At 45.6% G+C, this 12097-nt stretch overlaps 1 non-coding gene across 1 annotated transcript; it reads right to left on the reverse strand.

Annotated features, from left to right (window-relative positions):
* Window positions 1-2627: 2627 nt before the first annotated feature.
* LOC113602906 (U6 spliceosomal RNA) lies at window positions 2628-2729 on the reverse strand. Its single transcript, XR_003424435.2, has one exon. It is a non-coding gene; the product is annotated as a U6 spliceosomal RNA (small nuclear RNA).
* Window positions 2730-12097: the final 9368 nt, after the last annotated feature.

Raw genomic sequence — 12097 nt, forward strand, 5'->3', positions numbered from 1 at the left:
GAAATAGTCTGGAATCAGAAGGTGATGGTAGATGCACAGCTGAGAGCATGCTAAAATACCTTGAATTGTATACTCTTAAAGGGAATTTTATGGTATTTGAGTTAAATCTCAGTAATTTACAAATGAAATTAAATTTAAAGACTCCAACTCCTTTCATTGACAAATGTGATATTTCTTATAACGTGGACTTCAAACTGAAATCAGTCACATCAAATATTTCAAGATGATGAAGCTATAATTCACAGAAGGTACGTGTGTTTTTTTAGAACAGTCATCCTGGGGGTGCCTGGGTGGCTCAGTCGGTTAAGCATCCAACTTCAGCTCGGCTCGTGATCTCACAGTTTACCAGTTCAAGCCCCACATCGGGCTCTCTGCCATCAGCACAGAGTCTGCTTTAGATCCTCTGTCTCCCTTTCTCTCTGCCCCTCTCCCTCTCATTCTCTCTCTCTCTCTTTTAAAGTAAATAAATAAACTTAAAAAAAAAAAAACAACCACTCTGCCCATGGCTTTCACCACAAAGGTCAGAAGTTTTCCATGTATGTGAAGCAGAAAGCCGGGCTGTCCCGAGCTATACCTGCAAGGATCCTTAGCCCCACCTTCAGCCCCCATTCCTCGCATGGCTAGCAGCACCGCGGGTACCTGAAACATCAGATGCTATAGCAACGCTATGGCCCCCTTGTCTTTGATGAGCAATAGCACACTCAGCAGCTGCTGCCGAAGTGAATGACCAGGTGGTGGCACCCCTCCTTGGCCAGATTTCAGTGAGTCCAGGACTCCTAGTGACCAGGTGACCGGTAATGGAGCTCTAGCTACTCCAAGTTTCATCCATCTGGCCATCCTGGGGACAGTGGAGATCAGTATCTCCCAGCACACTGATTTCAAGGCACATCACACAGGGTATTTAAAATTGTAATACCTAGGAGCGCTTGGGTGGCTCAGTCGGTTAAGCGTCCAGCTTTGGCTCAGGTCATGATCTCATGGTTTATGGGTTTGAGCCCCACGTCAGGTTCTGTGCTGACAGCTCAGAGCCTGGAGCCTGCTTCAGATTCTATGTCTCCTTCTCTCTCTGCGCCTCCCCCACTTGTGCTCTGTCTCTCACTCTCTCAAAAGTAAGTGAACATTAAAAATAAATAAAATTGTAAAATCTAGAATTGTGCTGACTGGAGCTTACCTTGGACATAAGAATTTGTAGCACTATGTAAACATTGATCCAGATTCGCACCAGTTTGTAAAGCCTCATGGTTCTGGTTAGTTGCTACTAAATGCGATCTTTTCTTAGGAAAGTTGAGATTGGGAAGCCTACAGTAATATATCAAAAATGTTTTTAAAACAAGTCATCTTGAAAACGTTATCCAATGTTTCATTGCTAGTATTTGGCTATGCTGTCTACTCTTGTCACAGATTAAAATCTCTAATAGAGGCTCCTGGCTGGCTCAAGCAGTAGAACATGCGACTCTTGATCTCAGAATCATGAGTTTGAGCCCCACATCGGGTGTAGAGTTTACTGAAATAAAAATAAATAAATCTCTAATAAACTATAGCCAGTCCTTGCACTAATTATAATCTGGGCAGTGGGCTATACATTACATGCGAATGATTCTATTTTTCAATAGGGGTCGCTATGCATAGTAAATTGTACCTGACATTGCGTAAAATAGAGCAGGCATAGACCTGCAGAGGCCTGAAAGAATATGCTCTTGACAAAAGTATTTATAAGAATATGGTGGGGGCGCCTGGGTGGCGCAGTCGGTTAAGCGTCCGACTTCAGCTCAGGTCATGATCTCGCGGTCCGTGAGTTCGAGCCCCGTGTCGGCTCTGGGCTCATGGCTCAGAGCCTGGAGCCTGCTTCCGATTCTGTGTCTCCTTCTCTCTCTGCCCCTCCCCCCTTCATGCTCTGTCTCTCTCTGTCTCAAAAATAAATAAACGTTAAAAAATAAATTAAAAAAAAAAGAATATGGTGGTTCCTCAAAAAGTTAAACAGAGCTACCATTCGACCCAGCAATTCCACCTCTGAGTATGTACTCAAAAGAACTGAAAGCAGGAACTCAAACATATTTGTATACTCATGGTCATTGCAGCATCATTCACAATAGCCAAAGAGTGGAAACAGCCCAAATGTCCATCAGCGGAAGATGGGATAAACAAAATGTGACATATACACACAACGGAATATTCAACTTTTTAAAAATGTAGCTCTCATACATAGCTACAACATGGATGGACCTTTAAGAACTTATATTAAGTGAAATAAGCCAGATTTTAAAAAGGACCAATATTGTATGATTCTGCTTATATGAAGTGCCTACAGCAGTCAAATTCATAGGGACAGAAAGCAGAATGCTGGTTGCCTGGGTCTTGGGGGAGGGACGAATGGGGAGTGATTGTCTAATGGGGACAGAGTCTGGTAAGGGAAGATGATAAAGTTCTGGAGAACTGGAGAACCATCTGGTGATGGTTGCACAACCATGAGAATATACCTAAAGGCACTGAACTGCACACTTAAAGAGGTTTGAATGGTAAATTGTACATTTATCACAATAAAAAAAATCCTAACTAGAAAAAGAACTATATTAGCATGGGGGCAAGGGGAAGAGGAGAGCCAAAGGCAGACTGAGTTTGACAGTATTTATGTAATTAAACTCTTCGCAAATTTGCACGTCATTCTCTGCAGGGGCCAGGCTAATCTTCCCCGTATCGTTCTGGTTTTAGTGTACTTGCGGCCAAAGCAAAGCGGGCACCGGTACTTAAGTAATTAAAATAAGAATTGATAAAATGCTAAATCGCTATCAGCAAATAACAGGAGTTTGTAATCCCTTGGTCCCTGCAATAATCAGACGATCAGTCTGAAGTGTCGTGTGTATTTTGAGGTACCTATTTTTAAAGAGATATACCCAGGTGAGTGTTAGCAGGAAACGGTGTCATAAAAAGTGGTTGAAAGAGTGGGGCTATTTTGAGTGGAGAAGAGAAGGGTAAGGGGAACATGCTGGCTAGCTAGCTCTGAATATCTGAAAAGCTGTCATGTAAAACATTTTATTTTATGCCGCTCCATTAGGCAGAACCAGAACTGGTGGGCGGAAACACTCTCATAGAAGCAGAATTTTAGAGGTAAAAGGGGGTTAGCGACTTTGCCCAAGCCCCTTACAGATGGAGTGAGGTGAGGGCGGTCAGGTTCACAAAGACGGTCCGGAGATCAGATGCGGGTTCCCACAGCCCATTCCCAACCATTTCCACTCTCTTCCAGATTTCAGTGCCTTTGCCTCCTCAAAATTGGCCCCATATGTTCCCTTCTGTTTGCAAGGAAAATAGCACCTCATTGTGGGCTCTCTCCTTCACCCGCTCCTGACTCTCTTCTGCCTGTGCCCTTGGTCCCTCACGCCCAGTGTCCTCGCAGACTCCAGCCCCCAACAGTGCTCCTGCCTCTTCCCCAGAGACATTTCCTCAGCCTGCGCCAATCCACAGGTGGATGTCTTTTTCAGTGTCACTCCACCTCTCTAGACTGTACTATTTTGTTATGCTGTTGTCCTCGCATCTCATGAGCCACCCCGTGGGATTCACTGCTAAGCCATGACTACTGCTCCGAAACCAACGCTGCTGACGAAAGACGTTATCACACTTTGCCTCTAGGGTCTGAGGGGCACGTAAGTCCGTCGGAATCCAGTCAGGAAAATAGAAGTTATTCTAAATATTCAAAACAGAAAATGTAATATCAGGAATTGGTCTCATAGGAGCCCCAAGAGCAGGACAATGGCATCTGAGGCCTCCCAAAGACTGGCGATGGCTGGAAGCTTCCCTCACAAGTCCGCTGCAGAAGCTGGGCCACAGAAGGCCTGCCTGCTGATGAGGCGACATCACAGACTCAGCCCCTGCCGGGGATGCCTCTGGACAGACAAAAAGGAAGGGAAAGGAAACTCCCTCCCTCTAGGCCACCCCCTCTCCCCTCCCCTCGCCCCTCCCCCACTCCTCCTTTCCCTTCCCTCCTTCACCTCTCCCTCCACTCCTCCCCACCTCCTCTCACTTCTCACCCTCCCTTCCCTTCTCTCCTCCCCTCCACCCCTCCCCCCCTCTGTCCCGCCTCTTTTACCTGTCCTCTCCCCCCTCCCCTCCCCCTCCCTTCCTCTTCCTTTCCTTCTCCCCCTCCCCACTCCTTTCCCCACCCCTCCCTTCTAACCCTCCTCTTTCCCCTCCCTTTCCCCCACCTTTCCTCCTCCCCTCTCCTCTCCCCTCCCCTTCCTTTTAACCCTTCCCTCTTCTCCCCTTCCTCTCCCCCTCCCTCTCCCTGTCTCCTCCCTCACCTCTCCTTCCTCCCCCTTCCCCTCCTTCTCCTCTACTCCCTCTCTCTCCTCCTCTCCCCTTCTCCTCCCTTTTCACCCTTCCCTCTCTGGTCCCTCTACCCCTCCCTCTACCCTTCTTTCCTTCCTCCCCCTCCCCCTCACCTCTCACCAGTGCCTCCCACTGGCTGAGCCAGAAGCCAGCTGACACTGACCTCCAGGTCAGTCCCGCCCCCACCCCAGGACATGAAACAACAGAAAAAGGGTGAGGAACATATCTGAAGGCCAACAGATTTTGTCAATTTATGAGTGCACAAATGATGAAGTTACACAGTGAGTGTATAAACCCTCTTCCAACAAAACCCACATGTCTTTTTTTAATATGCAAGACCAGAGTATATATGTAAAGATCTCCTAATACAGAAGAAGATAGCAAAGTTTGATACCATTCTAACTAAAATTTAATGTATGGGTGCTGAGGTGACTCAGTTAGTTGAGCGTCTGACTCTTGACTTCGGCTCAGTCATGATCCCAGGGTCATGGGATCAAGCCCTGCGTGGGGCTCTGTGCTGGCCATGGGGCCTGCTTGGTATTCTCTCTCTCTCTCTCTCTCTCTCTCTCTCTCTGCCCCTCTCCTCCACTCGTGCTCTCTCTCTCTCTCAAAAAAAAAACCTTAACTTCTAAAAATTGACAGCTTTTCCACCATTTTATTGTTTTACATCAAGTTGCTATTTGATGGAACACACCTTACAAAGGTTAACTTGCAAAAGGTCATACTGAAAATGAAGTAAGGTCTGTTTTGCCTTTCTTCCAGGAATGCTCATAGCAGCTTTATTTGTAACAGCTCCAAACTGGAAACAATCAGGACATTCATCGACAGGTGAAGGGACTAACGTATAAATGTACAACCATACAATGGAATACAACTCAGTGGTAAAAATGGATGAACTATTGATGAACGCCGCAGCATGCATAAGTCTCAAGATAATTATGCTGAAGGAAAGTCAGACCGAAGCAAGAGTACATATATACTGTATGGTTCCATTTACATAAATTCTGGAAAATTCAAGCTAATCTACAATGACCAAAGCAGATTCAGTGGCCACCTAGAAGCAAGTGGAGGATGAAGAGGGATGCGAGGGAAGGAATCACAAAGGGCACAAAGACATTTTTGAGGGTGATGCACATGTTTGCGATCCTTTTTTTTTTGCTCACCTTCTCTTTAATAGATAAGCTTAACATGGGTGGCAAGTTTTAATAGAGTAGAAAGCCTTCACTATATATCATCTACATTTAAAGTGTATCCATCTTGGGGCGCCTGGGTGGCGCAGTCGGCTAAGCGTCCGACTTCAGCCAGGTCACGGTCTCGCGGTCCATGAGTTCGAGCCCTGCGTCAGGCTCTGGGCTGACGGCTCAGAGCCTGGAGCCTGTTTCCGATTCTGTGTCTCCCTCTCTCTCTGCCCCTCCCCCGTTCATGCTCTGTCTCTCTCTGTCCCCCCCAAAAAATAAATAAACGTTGAAAAAAAATTCTTTTTAAAAAGTGTATTCATCTTTATGAAGAGAGAAGTTCCAAGACTAACGTGCACTGAAAATGAGAAATTTAAGAAATTGGCTAAACTGCTAGTTTATTAAAGTTGTTTCACCTGGTGGTTACAGTTTGTTAAATCAGTTATATATTGGCTTGAGAGCAATTGGTCATGATAAAATTATCCAAAATAAAGACTTATAAGATAAGTAGGCTTTAAAAGAATACCATACTCCTAAAAATACCAATTTTTATCTTTTAGGAATTGGTCAAATGTAAATAAATGTATTACATTATATGTTTGTCTATCTAGTTTATTTCTCATAATAGTTTTTGAAAACTATCACCATAACAGAGGTTATTTCACAGAGGGACTTATGGAGTGAAGCAAAGCCATCAAGCACCCATAAACATATGACATCTATCATGAGTACCTGTTCATATACCTTCTCTCTGTCACCTTATCCGATCACCACCCTCAAAAAAATTGTCATTTCCATAATGAATTCCCGAACTATCAGGCTTACCAAACTTTAGCGCTCTTCCTACCCCACACCCTACTCCACCACACACACACATACACACACACACGTTATTAAAAATCAGTACATGCCTTAAGCAACCTTGAAGAATGTAAAATCTGTCATTCTGATATCAAGTAGTTCTTTTTTTTTTTAATTTTTTTTAACGTTTATTTATTTTTGAGACAGAGCATGAACAGGGGAGGGTCAGAGAGAGGGAGACACAGAATCTGAAACAGGCTCCAGGCTCTGAGCTGTCAGCACAGAGCCTAACATGGGGCTCGAACTCACAGACCGCGAGATCATGACCTGAGCCAAAGTCGGCCGCTTAACCGACTGAGCCACCCAGGCGCCCCTCAAGTAGCTCTTTAAAAACTTTAGTAAGCATAAGCTCACATGGAGTGTTTAGTATTTAATGCAGATTTTCATGCCTACTCTTAGAACTACCAATTTCATGGTTTTAGGTGAGGAATCAGTATTTTGATCTTTCATCTTTGACATTATAATTTTATTATGTGTTGTGGTGTGGACCTCCTTGGGTTCACTTTCTTTGGAACTCTCTCTGCATCCTGAACCTGGATGTCTGTTTCCTTCCCCACGTTATTTCTTCAAATAAGTTTTCTGCCCCCTTCTCTCTCCCTTCTCCTTCTGGGACCCCCATAATGCGAGTGTTTGTTCGCCTGATGTTGCCCAACACATGCCTTAGCCTTTTCTCATTTTTTAAAATTCTATTTTCTTTTTGCTCTTCAGCTTGGGTGCTTCCCATCACCCTGTCTTCCAGGTTGTTGATCTGTTCGTCTGCATCTTGATTCCCTCCAGCATGTTTTTCATTCCAGTTATTGTATTCTTCAGCTCTGATTCATTCTTTTTTATGTTTTCTATCTCTTTGTCGAAGTTCTAAGTTCTTTCCCTCTTCTCTCCAGTCTGGTGAGCATCTTTAGGACCATTACTTTGAACTCTTTATCAGGTAGTTCATTTATCTCCTTTTCATTTAGTTCTTTTTCTGAGGTTTTTCCTATTCTTTGGTTTGGAGCATATTCCTCTGTCTCCTCATTTTGCTTGACTTTCTGTGTTTGTTTCTGTGAATTAGGTGGAACAGCTAATTCCCCTAAACTTAATAGAATGATCTTGTGTAGGGTCATCCCCTGTGTGGACTGCGTGCCTGGTGACTTTGACTGGCTGGCTAGAGATGCGGCTGGTGTGGGCTGGGGGTCCCAGGGCACTCTGTGCTGGGGCTGCCCTGGTGGGATGGCCAGAGCTGAAGGAGTGTGGGCCGGGGTAGTCCCAAGACTCTTGGCACAGAGGGCACACTGGCAAGACAGCTGAAGCCAAAGCAGGCACAGGCTGGAGGTGTTCTGGGGCTCTCTGCATTGTGGGCACACTGGGAGGACAGCTGAGGCTGAAGTGTCCCAAGACACTCCACATAAGAGCACCCTGGCGGAGAGGCTAGAGTGGAGGGAAGCACGGGCCAGGGTGTCCCAGGGCGCTCTGCTCCAGCAGTGCCCAGGCAAGTCATCTGGGGCTGAAGTGGTGCAGACGTGGAGTGTTCCAGGGTGCTCGCACCTTTGTCACCTTGGTGAGATGCCTGCAGCTCTAGTGGGCACTGACCAGGGGCGTCCCGCTGTGCACTGCACCGGGGCCACGTTGGTTGGATGTTGGGCTGATGAGGGCTAGGAGCCCAGGGCTCACCGAGGCAGTAGGCAGGCTCGGGCACCCAGACCCTGCTCCCAGCCACACTATCAAAATGGAGGGGGATGTAAACCATAGCACTTGCCAGCCTCTCTGACCCAGAGAGTGTTCCAGCAGCTCCCCCACCATTTGGTAGGGTTCTTGGGCTGGACCTTTATATTCTAGTTACTATTTTATTTTACTCTCATTATTTTTAAATAGGCTCCGTGCCCAACGTAGGGCTTGAACTCATGACCCTGAGATCAAGAGCCACATGCTCTACTGACTCAGCCAACCAGATGATACTCTTCTAGTTGCTGCTTTATTTTTTTTAATGTTTATTTATTTTTGAAAGAGAGAGAGAGAGACAGACAGAGAACAAATAGGGGAGGGGCAGAGGGAGAGGGAGACCCAGAATCCGAAGGAGGCTCCAGGCTCTGAGCTGTCAGCACAGAGCCCAACACAGGGTTTGAACTCACAAACTGTGAGATCATGACCTGAACCGAAGTCGGAGGCTTAACCGACTGAGCCACCCAGGCACCCCTCTAGTTGCTGTTTTAAACCACTTTTTTTTTTCTGTGCCCCAGGGTGTCCAGGGCTCACTGAAGCTGCAGACTGTGCAGCAGGAGCTCTGCTCCTGTCTCAGGGTGGAGGGAGATTGTGAACCACGGCACTCCCCAGCACCCCCAACCTACACCCCCACCCCCACTCCAGAATGCGGTCCAGCAGCTCCCCAAAGTGTGGCACGGTTCTAGGGCTGAATCCTTTATATTCTAGTTGCTTTTTCAAACCATGGCTTTGAACCTGCTCTTAGTCGCTCTCTACTAGAGAACTACCCCACGGCAGTTCTCAGGGTGCAGGGTGGGGGTTCCCTTCGTTACTGTGTGCCTGTCTCTCTCCCTATTCTCAGTGTGGTCTTTCTATATTTTGCTGTGCAGAAGCTGTTCAGTCAGCCCTCACTTCTTCTTCAGGAGGAATTGCTCTGTAAGTAGGTGTGGATTTGGTGTGTTCGTGGAGGAAGTGAGTTCAAGGTCTTCCTCAGTCACCATCTTGGACTGAAACTCACAAAATAGGTTCTTGACTGAGTTCCTTCTCAGTTTCTTCCCCGCTGTTCTGGAACCATTTAGAATCTATCTTAGATCTGATTCAGGTCCTCAGCAACCAATTTGACCATGTTCACCTAAAGCATTTGTGGATAGCCAAAACACTCTCTGGTAAACTAATATGCATCCAAGCAGCATCTTCTGAGTGACTTCAATTACTTATGTATAAAAATATACGTGAAGAGGGTTAGTGACATCTGTAACCCTAAAGAAAAAGCAATTGCCAATTCTCTTATTTTTACCTTGGAATTTTTTATGGGATGATATCATTTTATGTCAAGATTATACTCCAGGAAAATTCCACATTATAGCAAAGAGGGGAATTATTTTTATAGAAATTAATGTAAAAAGTCTAGCTGCATTTCCAGACAGCTAGTCCCAAACATTCCGATCTATTACTTATACAGATTGTCCCCAAACTCTTTGAATGACACGATCATTCCTAATTTTAAAATGTGGATTCTGGGGGCCCCTGGGTGGCTCAGTCAGTTAAGCATCTGACTTCAGCTCAGGCCATGATCTCACATCACAGTTCATGAGGTCGAGCCCCACATCCGGCTCACTGCTGTCAGCCTGTCAGTGCAGAGTTGCTTCGGATCCTCTGTCCGCCTCTCAGTCTGCCTCTCCCCCATTTCCTCTCTCTCTCTCTCTCTCTCTCTCTCAATAAATAAATAAAACATTAAAATGTTGATTCTGGGCTCAAGAGGAGAGTATACAGATATTCTTGGCACTTCCCCAAAGATGACTACTCAAGTGTAGTCTTTGACCAGAGGGAATTAGGCAAAAGGTGAGGACACAGCTAAAGTCAAGAGCCAAGGTGGGCACCCCCAGATCCATATCCAGGAGACAGCAGCTGAGTGGGTGCGAGAACATGCAGTTGACAGAGAGTCTCAAGTCCTCCCTCTTTTTTCAAGACAGTGAAGAGTGTCCATTTCTCTCTGCAATAAATCTTAGCCTTGAGAATCTCACAGTAACACATGTAAGCACTACATAACTACAAAATGCATAACTTAGAGCAAAATTATCCTAAATAAACGTGTCAGTGCAAAAGGGAACAACATAGAAAGGGTCAACATGGAACTCTATAGTTTTGTTTTCTTCTGTTTTGTTTTAAATAATGCATATGGTTGTGTATCTCTGCTGGCCAAAGAGAGAGGGAGTTCAGATGTGTACTACTCGTCAACAGAAAGAAGCCTGCCTGCAATTGAAATTGTGCTTTGGGTGAACTATGTGAGGGCAGGTCAGGGCTGGCTGGGCAGATGCATGAACTGCTAAGGGGAGGTGTGCTCCCGCCCAGTGCCCTGTACTGCAGACACTGGGGCCCAGGCCCATACTCATCGTCACTCATTCAACTTCGCTGAGCTTCGACTGAGCTAGGTGCCAGGGTGAAGAGGGGAAACAGTCCCTGCCCTCGAAGAGTTCTTAGTCTATAAGACACTGGCATGGAAAGCATCACAATGCAATATAACATTGTAATAGAATTGCAGAGGCAGTACAGGGAGGAAGGCATGAGCTGCATTTGAGAAGGGACTCAGGGGGCGCCTGGGTGGCTCAGCCGGTTGAGCGTCCGACTCTTGGTTTCAGCTCAGGTCATAATCTCATGGTTTGTGAATTCAAGCTCCCCGTTAGGCTCTGTGCTGACAGCATGGAGCCTGCTTGGGAATCTCTCTCTCCCTCTCTCTGCCCCTCCCCTGCTGGTGCTCTCTCTCTCTCTCTCAAAATAAATAAATAAACATTTAAAAAATTTTTGTTTAAAGAGAAGGGAGTCAAGATCACTGGTCAGAGAAGATACCCCATGAGTTTCATAATAAAATTGCCGTATTTGGATAGTACTTTCACTTACATTACTATCTCATTGATGCTCAGAGTGATCCTGTGAGGTACGTTATTATGTTCATCTTACAGACATGGAAAGTAGGCTGCCAGAGGTTGTGACTTACCAAACTTCATGTAGTTAAGTAGAAGATCTGGCTGGAATTCAGTTCTTCAGACTTGAAACCATGATGTGCAAACCTAACACTCACTGAGCCCTTACTAGGGGTGATGTGCTGGGCCAGGCATTCCGTGGCGTTATTTCATTTAATCTCTGCAGCAATAATTCTGATCACTCCTCATTTTAGAAATGAGAACACCGTGATTTATGGAAGTTAAAGTAACTCGTCCGAGTCAAGATTGAATCTAGCTATGACTCAGATCCTGAGCCCCTAACATCTTTACCGCATGATGCTGTTTTCCACCCTTTCTCAAGGAAGGACTTCAATTTTCAATGATCCAAACTGGCTTAGTGCGGTTGGTACCAGACATACCTGGGCTAGAATCTTACTGGTCATTAACCAGCTCTCGGATCTTATGGCAATTTACTTAACCTCTTAGCTTCACTTTCCCCATATATAGGTTAGGAATTGTATATATCTGGCCACCCTGGTTGTTTTGCTCACAGCATTTTTCCTCATTCTTTTATTTTGCATTTCACCTGATTCGCAATTAATTGCTTTTGTCTGCCTCTACCTGTAGACTCTAAGCTACAGGAGGCCTAAGACTCCCTACACCCATCTGGCTTACCGTTGTATCTCCCACATGTAGCACAGAGCCTGGCACGTGGTGGGTACCCAATAAATACTTGTTCAATAAATAACTCATCCCAGAGGAAAAAGAGACTTCTCCCCCCCACCCCCCGTTTCATTATATAGGACTTCCCTGTAAGGATTCTAGTAGAAGTAACAGGGCAATGAGATATTATGAATGACCAGTCCTGGAATATTTAGGACCATCTCCTGCCAAGGGAGGTGAGATGGTGATTGGCAACACTACCAGAATCACAAGTAGGGCCAGCATCACATAGTGCGAAGGGTTCTCCCAGCACGTGGGGTAACGCTCTGCTATTACTGTCTAGAAATTCTTAATAGTTCCTTTTAACAAGCACACTCGTTTTTATTTTGCACACAGTACTACACATTATACAAATGATCCTAGTCACATGCAATGGGCCATAAGGAAGGAGAAAGGGGAACG

This window comes from Acinonyx jubatus, chromosome B4 (assembly GCF_027475565.1).
Source record: "Acinonyx jubatus isolate Ajub_Pintada_27869175 chromosome B4, VMU_Ajub_asm_v1.0, whole genome shotgun sequence".
NCBI lineage: Eukaryota > Metazoa > Chordata > Mammalia > Carnivora > Felidae > Acinonyx > Acinonyx jubatus.